The sequence below is a fragment of the Dermochelys coriacea genome, chromosome 3 (assembly GCF_009764565.3).
Source record: "Dermochelys coriacea isolate rDerCor1 chromosome 3, rDerCor1.pri.v4, whole genome shotgun sequence".
NCBI lineage: Eukaryota > Metazoa > Chordata > Testudines > Dermochelyidae > Dermochelys > Dermochelys coriacea.
Genome location: NC_050070.1, coordinates 87,805,215 through 87,818,525, shown reverse-complemented (window position 1 = coordinate 87,818,525; position 13,311 = coordinate 87,805,215).

The window sequence follows — 13,311 nt, the reverse complement described above, 5'->3', positions numbered from 1 at the left end:
TGGCAGGAAATTGATTAAATAATATATGTTCATGTGATCCATTCTCCATACTGCCAAAGAAGGCAAAAAAAAAAAAAACCTGATCTGGGAAAAATTCTTTCCCAACCCCAAATCTGATGATCACTTTAACCTGGAGCACATAGAATATCAGGCTTGGAAGGGACCTCAGGAGGTCATCTAACCTAACCCCCTGCTCAAAGCAAAGCAATCCCCAATTTTTGCTGCAGATCCCCCTCAATGGCCCCCTCAAGGATTGAACTCTCAACCCTGGGTTTAAGAGGCTAATGCTCAAACCACTGAGCTATCCCTTCCCCCCAACATGAACCAGACATACCAGCTGGTAGGATAAAGTAATATATTATGTTAGTATATGAGCTCCCACTCGGAGCTGATAATGTGGCTTTACTCTCAGAATGTCAATGCTGTCTAATAACCAAGGACACGGCTGCTACCTGAATGCACCAAGCTTCCTTGGTGAGGGAGATAGGGTTCTGAATCAGCATTACAAACCTTAAAGTTTGACACAGGTTCAGTTTTATTCTGAATGAAGGTTCTGGAAATGTTCAGGGTTGTTGTTGTTTTTTTTTTAAACTGTTTTTACCATCCTTAGCGAGCAGGTGTCCACACCACACACACAAAAATCTTCATTATAATTGGCACCAGTTTCTGCCCCATTTGGATTCTCAGTGAATGGTCAAAGTTTTAGGCCCTGATCCAGCAGAATTCTTAAGCTTTGGCTTAAAGAGAATTGTATGAATACATTGATGGTACTATTCAGCTGTGTAAAGTTAACATATGCTTAAGTGCTTTGATGGATCAGAACCTTAATGGGTATGTAGGTCATGACTGAGGTGTAGTTTGTAGAGCAGTATAAAGAAGCTACAACTAATTTGTTGATATAACTAGGTTGTGACTAGATGATTTCATTTTCTAGGTATGGTGCCTTTAAATATCAGTAAGCTAGTTAAAACACTTTTAAAAATAAATACAGGGAATTTTGTAGCCTATCATTTAATAAAGAAATGATTAGAGATTTTATCTTCATTTGGCTATTGGAATAACTGTCTGGTATCCAATTAAAACTATAAGGTTTATCTACTGCTTCCAATTTAAAAAAAAATCACCTCCTGAAAAAGGACAGATTTGAGACAAAATAGCTACTATTGCTTTGAAAAATCTATACCACTAATCTCCTCACTAAATAATTTTCAAAATGCACCTGTAATGGTCATTGTCAAGAGGAGCTGACAAGGTGCATCAGCTTCTGCCTGAGTTAATAAATGAGCCTGGTATTCTTGCTGATTATTTATGAGCTAGTGGTAATTCCTATGGAGCTATTCTTACTGGAGGGAGGGGGAATAACAAAGTGTAGTGGTTAGGTGTCATTGAAAAAAGGAGTGGGAATGTAATGTTTCTTGCTACAACTGTCCAGAGTAAATACAAGGCAATATCATTATGTCTCATTCGTTCTGTTGCTTTTCTTCTCTGGTGGATAGCAGGTAAAGAGAATGAATGCTTTAAATGATTGGGGGTAAAATTGTGGTCCCTAAAGAAGGAGATGGTATCAAAAGTGCCTCCACTTGTACAATGGAAATTGCTTTGCATAAACATAGACCTTGTCTGCATGAGAAAATTGTACCAGTCTAATCAAAATGGCTTAGAAACCAATTACTTACCAGTTTACAGGGGTCCCAGAAATGGGGGGGCCAGGAGGCCATGGCCCTATCACTTTTAAAAGGGGGAGGACTATGCCCTCCACTTTTTAGCAGCCATAAGGGTGAGCGAGAGGGGGAAGGGGACGAAGAGGAGCAAGTCTTGGGTGGAAGAGATGGTGCAGGGCTTCAGGAGAAGGGATGATGTGAGAGCACAGGTTCAGGAGGCAGGGGTGGTGTGGGGTGGGGGCTCAGGGGGAAGGAGTAGGTGGAGGTAGAGCAACAGGAGAAGGGGCAGTACAGGGGTGCAGCTATAGAGGAAGGGGCAGTGCAATGATAGGAGCTCGGGGGAAGGGTCACAGTTCGAGCGCCAGTGGACTCTCCACTTTTAAGGAGCTTCCATCGCCCCTGCCAGTTTACACTAGGTACTCAGGCTCAGACCCATTGGAAGTTAGGAGCCTGAATACTTGGGCCTCTTAAACCAAACTGAGAAAACACACACAAGCTGGGGGTCTGCAATGCTGCAACAATTTTCCCATGTAGACAAGGCCTTCATTTTGGGCTTGTCGTCTCGTGAGCTGCTTTCAACATTCTTTGCCACTATTTAATTACTTCAACTATTTGTTTTAAAAGGCAGAACATTACTGCTAATGACGTGTTCGCAAACAGTCAATCCATGTGAGAGTTAGCAGATAGACAAGAACCTCTCTGATACCATGTGGGTTGGTAACTGGTATATAATCAACTCAACAAATGTAGTGCAAAGGGCAAAATATTCAGCATCCATTTTATGCAGTTGAACCTTAGTCTGTCTTGAAGGATGTTTTCAACTGGATCCATTCTAGTGTTCTGTATTCCAGAAGACACTCTTAGGGTATGTCTACAGTGCAATTAAAAACCCGCAACCGGCCTGTGCTAGCTGAATCGGGGTCATGGGGCTCGGGCTAATGGGCTGTTTAATTGTGGTATAGATGTTTGGGCTCAGGCTCTAGGATTCTGTCAGAGGCAAAGGTCCCAGAGCTCAGGCTCCAGCCCGAGCACTAACATCTACACTGCAATTAAACAACCCCTTACCCCAAGACCTTTGAGACTGAGTCAACTGGCCTGGGCCAGCCACGAGTGTCTAATTACACGGTATACATACCCTTCGAGAACTGCAGAATTTTGAGACTTGCCCAGTAGATGTATGTGAAAATATTCACCCCTGAAGTGAACATGTTGGGGTTTACACCTGTCTCATCTGATTTATTTACATCTGAAAACTGCTTTTAACTTTTTACACCCTTTAGTTTTAATTTCTTCAACTCTTACCTAAATCTTTAACTCACTATAAAAACCTGTAGGTAGAAATCTGTGCTGATTTACACAACTCTGAAATAATCCCTTCATTGAAAATTGTGTGCTCCTGAAACAATGTTCTACTTCCCCCAGTAGTTTCTTTCCCATTTTATAGGTCTCTTACTTCCTTGTATGCTAATTTAGAAACAACTAGCTGGCCCAGCATACAGTTGTTAGATTTTTGCATATGAACAAGTATTTTCAAAATTAAGTCCAGACTAGCTCTGCCACTGAAGACATCCTCATACTGAAAATCCTTTATTAAAAAAAAATGCTGCTTTAGAATTCAGCCCAGGTCAATAGTAATTTGGGGAGGGGGTGGGGGAAGAGTTATTCCCCACCATGTGGCTGTTTGGTGCACTAAAGAATATGAAATGAGGATGTGGCCATTACTCAACTGATAGATGTCTACATCACATAAATCTTCATCAAAACTAACACCCTTATTGGGGGCATCAATCAAGAGGTCAAGTATTAAATTGGCATGGAGACTTCCTTATCACAACAGAGATGATCCCTCCAGGTCAGAGTTGAATCACTTACATCAGACAGTGAGAAGAATCATGCAGTGATGTTACCTATTTTCAAGGTAAACCGAAGATTTCTGTTTTGTTCTGGTTGGGACCAAATAAACCCAATTCAGGCATACCCTAAACAAGGTCCCCATCTCTGCACCATAGTCCTACCCATGCCATGCCCATGCCCCTCTTGGCAGCAGTGTTCAGAATTAAGTGGATCGGTTTACACTTTTAGAGCTATTGTTTTAGGTTGTCTGCAACTCAGACAGAAATTAGTTACACATGATTCACATTTCCAATTTTTTCTTTGCATTCATGAATGCTAGAACCTTTTTTCTTAATGAAAGTTGAGCTTATTCTGATCTCATCCAGTGACTCCAGAAGATGGGGATGTAGGTATGAGCCTGTAAGTACCTGTGCCTCAATCTAGCATTTATTCTGACACCTTGTCATTGGTAATAAAGAAGGTGTGCTCATAGTAGCCCATGTAAAAAAAATAGGGTGGTTGGGTTTTTTTTTTGTAATTTCATTAAATCTGGATAATGTATTATATGGTCCATTTTAAGGATGGCACTTTTTGACATAAATGAGAACCTGCTTTCAGTTCGATTCACTGCCATGAATTTATTTTATTGAATATAATGTTTTATCCAGCTATTAAAATTCGGTTCTGCAAAGGGAACCTGTTTGACTTCAGTTTTCACTTGTTTCCTCACAACTCCATTTAAAGCACATTTTGGAGGAACATATTTTAAGACATATTGTTGTACAACAACTGAATTTCAATGCTGACAAATCACAGAGCTCATATCTCATCTGAAACACACACACACACATACACACACACACCAGGTCTTCCTCTGAAATCATATACAGCTGGCAGAGAGAGAAGCATATGGAATCTTAGACAGGACCACACTTCTGAAGGCTAATAATAGTGTACATTTATATGGCATTTTTATTATGAAGGATCCCAAAATGCTTTAAAAACTGTAGCTACTATCCATACAGCATCATACTATATATAAAACAAGCTGTCCTTTAGGAGAAGGGACAGCAACTATTCAGATCCACAGTGCTATATGCAATACTATATATGTATAATGGCTCAGCTGGTGTAAATTGGAATCTCTCTGGTGACTTACAGGGGGCTATGCTGATTTACATCAGCTGAGGTTCTGCTCCAACATCACTGAAATAATGTTGTTCCATTCCCCTGTGGAAGGTGGCAGTCAAACAGACAACTGCCCTATTTCACATTGGACAACAGTAGTAGGAGGACAATTTTTGACCAAGGACACAGAAAAAAATCTTACTGTTATAAAAAGTACTGGAGGATCTTTAGTGACCATAGGAAGCAGGCAAGACCTCAATTCTAAGGTTTCATCTAATGACCTGCACACAGTGCACTGAGGGAACTCTGTCGATCTGCCTTGACATGGCCATTATTTGAGCTTGTGGTTCATGGGAGATTAGGTATTTCCATCCTGGTGCTCAGACCACTGATCCATCCCCCTTCATTCAGGTTTTATCACCAGGTACAGTGAAGAGCTAGATAAAAAATCTGATGTTGCTCTGGAAAAAGCAAATTAACACAAGTGTAAACAATTTGTCACATCATAAAATGATAACGCATTGCTCGGTATCCATAGCAACAGCAGAAACCAATGCTCTTTAACAGTCTTGCCTGAAATCATATAAACTGCTTTGATAAAACATGAATCGCAGCAGATGGATGTATGAAAATAGAAATAATTTTGTATCCAATCTATTGCTCAAACAGACCACCCTTGAAGTATAGCACAAGTTATACTACCCTTCCTGGAATCATTTTATTCTATCATATTGAGCCCAGGATGGAGATAATTTGCTTCCACATATTTCTACTGCATGAGCACTTGCTAACAAAATGCAATAGCAACAATACTGCAGTACCTAAGGGTCAGCTCTAGCCCCCAATATGGGCTATGGAGCAGAACAGGTGTGATTCTGTGCAAGGACAGGGGTTGGATTTGTGGGTTGGACACCTTCTGCAGGCCACAGAGCCTAGCTCCACAGACTGGACCAGAGGTATGTTAGGCTGAAGTAGCTGTTATGGAGTGTCACCAAAGCTTGTCCACAGACCTGGGAGTCTTTCATCTCATCAGTCTTTCCACAGAGAATACCCAGTCCCAGCTTGATAGGACCCTAAGCTAAAATAATTGCCATTGAGGGAACCGTATTGCAGTTCAGCAATAACTTTAAACCTGGATGAATGGGCAGCTTCAAGATCACAGGCTATTGCTTTAATTTCTGATAAAATTGATGCTGAGAGAGGTATGATTCACTGTGCATTTTTTCATGTGTATAAGAGGAAATGTGAGCAGGCAGCTATTGACAGAATTCCACCATTGAGTGAGAAGGAGGAAAAGGAAAATGTATGTGTATTTACTTCTAGTGAAAGGAGATGCTTGATAGTCCTGGAAAGTTAACTGTTCTCCTTTATCCAGAGATCAGGTAGTCTGCGTTGAAGTGGAACCTTTTCTGCCCTGCTCTACCTATGAACCTTAACCCCATACTGGTAGGAGCCATCCCTCTAGATAAAAAGATTGTCATGCCCCTTCAGTGGGCCTCTTCTGAGACTGTTACTCAGGAATTCAACTATAGAGGTACTGGAAACTAGACTGAAACCACCAAACTCATCTCCCATAATCTACCAACCAGCCATTAAGGCCACTTTTGATCACTACAAACCTGGGCACATGTAGCCCAAATTACCAATATTTAAACAAATATCTAACATGAAGTTCAGTGGAGTTACTCCAGATTTACACTCCTGCCACTGAGATCAGCATCTGGACCAAGATTTTGTAGTTGAAAATCAATCTCATAATCAGAGGTATGCATCTGCATTCACTCTTTTTTCCATCCCAGTATCATCCTCAAAAGTTGATACAATGAAGTCTGTCCTTGTTTCAAGGTGTTTATATAATTAGCAAATAAAACTTGTACATTTAAAATAGAACTTCTCCCTGTACAAAATCTGCTCCCAGTGCTCATTACCTTTCTCCAAGGTGATTTATTCTCATTTTACTTCTGCAATGGAAAGCATGCTCCATCATTCAAAAGAAAAAACTCACAGAAAACCCTGGAAGGGCAACACAAAAGCATTTTTACAAATCAATGAGGTGCTATTTCAGAAACGAAAATGTGGCTGTATGCTATTGGTTATATTAGTGTTATTTGCCCAAATCAGGAATGGGTCATGTAAAACCTAAATGCAACCTTGCATTTCATTGCAAGAGTGGCCAAGCTGCAGCTCCATTCAGGGGACTGATTTCACTAGGGTAAGATCCATAACTGAAGGGGAATGGCAGCTCACATCCACTTCTCACCCTATACCCTACAGAAACAAGCCACAAATTTATTTTGAGAGTTACTTCCCTTCACCCTGCTGTGTACCTTATCCTCTGGGTAAGTCCCTTTATTCAAGTTTTGTTATATTTTTCAAGACATGACCATTTATTAACGATTATTCTGATTCATAAGAATAAGGGTGCTGGAACTTGGGGTTCTGGGGGTGCTGCAGCACTTTCTGGCTTGAAGTAGTCATAATAACCAAAAACATGGTTTCTACTTTCAGCACCTCCTCTATAAAATTTTTTCCAACGCCCCTGTATGAGAACATACTTTTCTCGTATTTTTGACTTACCCTAAAGCTGTTGTCTCACGGATTGGGCTTCCGAATTCTAGTAGCGATGGAAAATAGCTACTTCAAGAACCATAGCGTTCCTCCTGATTCCCAGGTAAAATAATTGCTTCTCTACCTGTACTTACACTTTTACTCATGTTTCTCCTCCCAAATAGTCTCTTTGGCTCCATCTTGTGATGTACTGGTATTAGAGCTATGCCCAATGCAGTCTCCACCTCCCTCCTGACAGCTTTCAAAACATTACATTTGATAAGCAGAAAGTTTTGTTTATAGAAATAGGTCCCTGTGCTAATTTTGTATTCAAGGCTCCAAGACAGACAAATTGGCATGGGGTACATAAAGAAACTCTAGCAATGGAGTTGCTCTATTTTTACATCTGCTTTTACTGAGAACAGGATCTGGGGCTATGGTGCTATGGTTCTAAAGTATTGTGAATTTAATGGTACTAGGTACATGTTTTTAATAAAACAGTAACAACAATAAAAATGACCAATATACCAGTGCTTTGCAATATTGAGAAGTGAAGACTCAGAACAAGTTAATAAGAATGACTACAGTTTTGCAAATAATACCTTTTGAGAGATTAATATTTATATGCTATTCATATAAAGTGTGTTTTTGCAAACCAATTTGTGAATGAATGAAGTAAAAATGATGTAATATTTTAAGGTAATAAATATTATAATGCATAGTATTAAATAGCGTGTGCAATTTCCTGGAAAATACGATGTCATATAACTCCAAATATATGAGATGTATTTTTATCTTGCTTTTGGGGTAGAATAACTGCACAATTACTGGAGCATATTAGTAGCAATAGCAATACATTGAAAATAATAAATAAATTCAGGAGCTGCTTTAATTTGAACTGTGTACATGAAATGTAGTATGTTGCAAGATCCAGTCTGAATCCTGACAAAAATTAAGTTTGTCTCACAAATACAGAATGAACCTGCTCCTGATCGTGCATACGCCAACCAGTGTAAATTAGAAGTAGCTCAACTGAAGTCATTGCTGTGAAATCATAATCTGGCCTTTTATGTTTAGAATTTGGTCACAGAGGGATTTTTATGGTTTGGAAAGGAAATCTGAGGTTACCGTCTAGTTAAAATGATCCTTTTGAAGCATATGTAGGCCTTGTTATTCTTTGCACTCAGCTGAAATGCACACTGTATACAAATGAACACGGGCCACTTACAATTTACAAGGCTGTTTCTCAAGACCACTCCGAACCCTCACAACTAAACTGAAAGTCCCCTGCTGAATCAGCTTAGGAAACACATCGTTTGTTCAGTTAATGCCATTCTGTTTCTCCAAGTGACACTCACCCTCAACCTTTTCCCAGGTCTTTTTTGTTTTCTTTTCATTCAAATATTTTCCTGTTTTCCTGTGTAAATCTGAGTAATAGATTTTCATACTTCCTGCTGGCATCACTTCATATATATCATATGCATCCTGCCCATCGTTGTCCCACAGGTGGCATCATCTTTACTCAAGAGCCTGCCCTTTGTGGGTTGTGATGCTTCCTGTTGCAGTCCCTATCTCTGTGGCTCCCAGAAGCATTCCATTTCCTAGGGAACATTCCTGCACTGAAGTGAATTGCCATTGTCTTTCATAATATAATAATGCTCCTCTGCATGAGCACACAGAGAGGAAACAGAGGAATTTTTACAGTTTTGTGGTATGTGGTAATTTATGAGTGAGTAACATTTGAGGGCAAAAATCACTGCTAAGTTTAGAGATTCATGAATATCTGATCACAGAAGATTCAGATGTTGCCTTTAGTCTTTTAGCTTCAGAAAAGCTCACAAAAATCAATGCTACCATTGTAGGTGTTGAATGAAAAAAAAATAGAGTTGTATCTGGTAGAGTAGCTAGAAATATATGGCTTATTTAAATTTATTTTTCTTTATTTTTGGTAGGTAATTACATTTTCCTTTGGCCTGAAATCTTTGGAAAGAAATGGCTAATTATTTCACAATGTTTCCCAAGGTCTCATAGTTGTAGGTCATTGTAATTCTTCATGAAAATGACAGCAATGCATCTGGTAAACAAATCTTAGCCACTAATGAAAATAGTGAAAAAGAAACCTGTCAAAAACATGCTGTACTTTCTAAGAAAATCACAGCTGCTATTGGTGTGGTGCTCTGAGATGCAAATACTGTCGAGAACACAAAGATTTGTCTAACCTGAAATCTTCTCCCCAAAACCAGCTTTATACTGGTCTGCATCTTGGAATGTATCAACAAATGTCGTCTTATTACTATGATGTTGGTATGCAGTCATGGGGAATGGGACGTATCCGGATTAGATTGTCCTTGCAGAATGCTGCCTCCCCTCACAGTCTGTTATAAACATTTTTTAACTTAAGTTCAGCATTCATCAACCTTTCTCCCTGTTCTCTAACATTTGAATTGGAGTCAAAGACTGAACAAGTCAGAGAAGAACTGTTGTGATAACTGGGCATACAACTTTACACTAATTATGAGCTCAACTATGAAAAGAGAATTAAAGTCATAAAATGTCACACTAACCCATAACAACAAATATTGATGGCAAAAGATGAAAAAGGGGGACAGAAAGACTGAATTAGTCCAAACAAAAAAGGCTTACTGATGCTAACTCAAGGACTGTTAAAATCATGTGTGGTAAACAAGAGAAGTATGGGGGACCAAAATTGGTGTGTCGAAAATTAGGCCAATTGGTGGACAAAATAATGAAGGGATGGACTATTCCAGCCATTATCCCCTTTTGAGGTCATTAAAAGAAAAGACTTTGGGGGGAAATCAAGAATGCTGGCTGACTGAAAGACAGGAGAACAGGAAGGAGAGAGTTTCAACATCCTGGCTGCTACTGCCACTGTCTCCTGGGAACCCAAGATTCACTATAACACCATTGGGCCTTCAAAATCTTGATCCTGAGAGATCTTCTGACCAGCCCAGGCAGAGAGGGGGACTCAGATGACCTCCACTGGCTTTGGCTAAATTCTGAACACCGTCTGCGATGTGAGTCTTAGTCAATCTCCCCCCATAATGTGTTCTTTTCTTTTCTACTCTTTCCTCTCCCTTTCCCTTTGTCATCTGTTTAATAAAAGTTTTGCTTAGTCAGCAAAGACTGTATGTTTTTCAACACTGTTTTGAGCCTGTGATCAGGAAGGCAGATAAAAGAAGTGAGCTGTAGCTCATGAAAGCTTATGCTCAAATAAATTTGTTAGTCTCTAAGGTGCCACAAGTACCCCTTTTCTTTTTGCGAATACAGACTAATACGGCTGCTACTTTGAAACCTAAATAGCCCTGTGATGGCACAAGTTTGTCAGGTCTCAGAGTGGTTAATAAGACTGTGCGCCATATCTGTGATTCTCCAGTAGTGAGACTGCAAGTGAAAGTCAACACAAGAAAGAGAAGCTGCTTTTTCTGTCTTTGCTATTCTTTTCTCTTCCCTCTTGTGTATGTTTTTCTTGTTATGTCTTCTAGGAAATGGGATTGAACTTTAACAATAGCTCTAGTCTATCTCAACTCACTTCTTCTCTTTTCCCCAAAAGGACAGTTATTACCATCTTTAATACCATCTAAAAGACTATCAGACCAGGGGGGTTCTTTCTAAAAACCCTCCCTAGCTAAAGGGAAAGGAAACAGGGCATGTTGTTAAAATGGAAGCCTTACTTAATATTTTACATTTCAGATGTTTTAACTGTTTTTCCTTCTTTTCTGTATTTTTAATAAATGTATTAAAATATTTTAAATTGTGTGTTTGCCATGATACTAAGCAGGCTGAGGTCTCTGTATACCAACCCTTAGACCTTGTTTAAAACTATTAAATATTGGACAGTGACAGTCATTTTAACAGCTTTGTGCCCATATATTCCATCAATCAATACAACAGAACCACCACCAGCATGCAGGACAGTAATGATAATGTCATGGGAAGAAGAGATGCTGTTATAGAGGGGAAGTTCTAATATTTTCTGCAATGTCACAATGTTAGCAAGATTTGACTGACCCTTTAGAACAAGTTGGGTAATTCTAAGTAGTACTCTGCATTCAGCCTTCCACACAATTACCCTTTCGTGGCTATCGTAGCTCCATTATCTAATTACTGCACCTATACATTTTCAGATAACCTAAATATTTTGTTGATGATGACAAGAAACAAGATTCTTCAAGAAACAAACAAAATAAAATCAACTCCTAATAATGTACCGCAGCTCAATACATTTTGTATGGTGACTGGTGGGGAAATCAGCTGATCAAATAGTCCTTATACACCACTTTTATGCAGAAGCCAGTTAGACATGCACTGGGCTTACAAACACTGTGTGAACTAAGTATGCCAGGATTCTTACAAGAAACAAGTTAAAGCATTCATGTTTTGGAAAAATGCTGCATTTTCCTTGCCCACTCATCTTACCCATGCATTTTGATTTGACATATTAAATCCTGGGTTCTATACACTGAACAATCATTAGTTCCATGTGGAATATTATTGATATAACCTGAAGCCTACACTCAAACTCATTGTAAAAACTGTTTTGTTTGTGGGACTGGGAAAAAACTTACTTCCTCTCCTCATTTCCTCTGCTCCCTGCTTCTCTGGACAGAACTGATGGGCCATGGGGGAGTGCCACTCCCAAAAGAGACACCAAATTAGCTCTGACCCCTGGGAGGGTTTGAGCCAAAAAGGAAATGGGGGGCGGCATGTGAAGGAAAAAGGAGAAGCCTTGAGCTAGGGCAGAGACAGAGACTGAACTAGGAGCTCCTTAAAGGAGATCCAGCTGCTTGCAAAAGGGGACTCATAAAATCCCAGCCTGGAGCTGGCAGAACAGCTGAGACCATGTAACTGATACACCATTCTGAGCTCACACTGCAGGCCAGTGTCAGAGAGCATGGCCAGGTTGGACTTATCCAAAGTGGGAGCGGGGGGGATTGCATGGGTGTAGCAGGCAGTCTGCATATCTAGCCAGACATAGGGTGCCTGTGTGCTATATTCTGTATCAGGGACAAGGGAGTTTGTGTAACTCCTGCTAGAGAACCTGACCAAGGTCTACTCCTGCCTTTGCCTGGGTTAGAGAAAAGTGTTGTTCTGTTGTTAAGTGTGGTGCATGTTCCAGGGGTAACTCTAACCCCACTAGAAGAGAAGGTTGGTGTTTGTGCAGAGGTGCATGCCCAGGACCCCTCTCCAGACCCAGATGTTTTGTTTGAAAGACCCAATTTTGTTTGAAGTACAAAGTTTTTGGTCCTTTATCACTGCCTAAGTGGGCAGGAGGTGGGAGTGGCAAGGAACTGACATCCTGGGTTGTGAAACGAAGGGAGAGGGGATGCACTTTCTACCTTTGCTGGGTTTAAATCCAGTGCCTTTCTCACAATTTTTACATTACATGAAGTCACTATGTACATTTCAGGGAAATACAGCAATGCAGTGTCCCGCACAATGGCATCATGCATGCCATTATATGGACATTTCCATCTCTCATCCATCAGCACCACTGGTTTTTACATTTTGTTGTAATTTTTTACATTTTACAGTCACTCAATGTGGAGGCCAACTTAAGTATCTCTTTATCTATGGGGGTTCTATACCACAGAATGAAGGAGAAATAGGAGCACTGGTTCCTCCGTCTGCATCAAGAAGATTGTTAGGTATCAGTGCACTGCACTGGATTGGGCATGAATAAGTGCTGTGAAGAGAATCTTATTTCCATCCTAAAGGTTATGGCCCTGTCGATCTCTTCACACTGGCTAGCATAGCTACATAGATATAATGGGGAGCACCCAAAGAAATTCTGGCAGAGTGTCTTGCTGCAGCATAGCCCTTCTATTTCTCCCCTGAGCAAGTTTTAGTTTACAAGACACAAAATAGCCCTCAAAATATACCCTCTCCCCAGCATGCTGAGAATGAGAGCTTACTATGTTCCTCTGCCATAGTCCTCCCTGCTTCCTTAGATATCTTACCAGATCTCTTCCCTCAATTAAAAGCCAAAATAGGAGTTGCTTTCAAGCATGAAATTATATAATTTGAGTTATTCTGCCTCCATATTGCCTGCTCCTGGGAGTCAAACCCTTTGAAAGATTACTGCGTAGGCCAGTCTGGCTGCTGCAGGTCACCAGCTAAATAT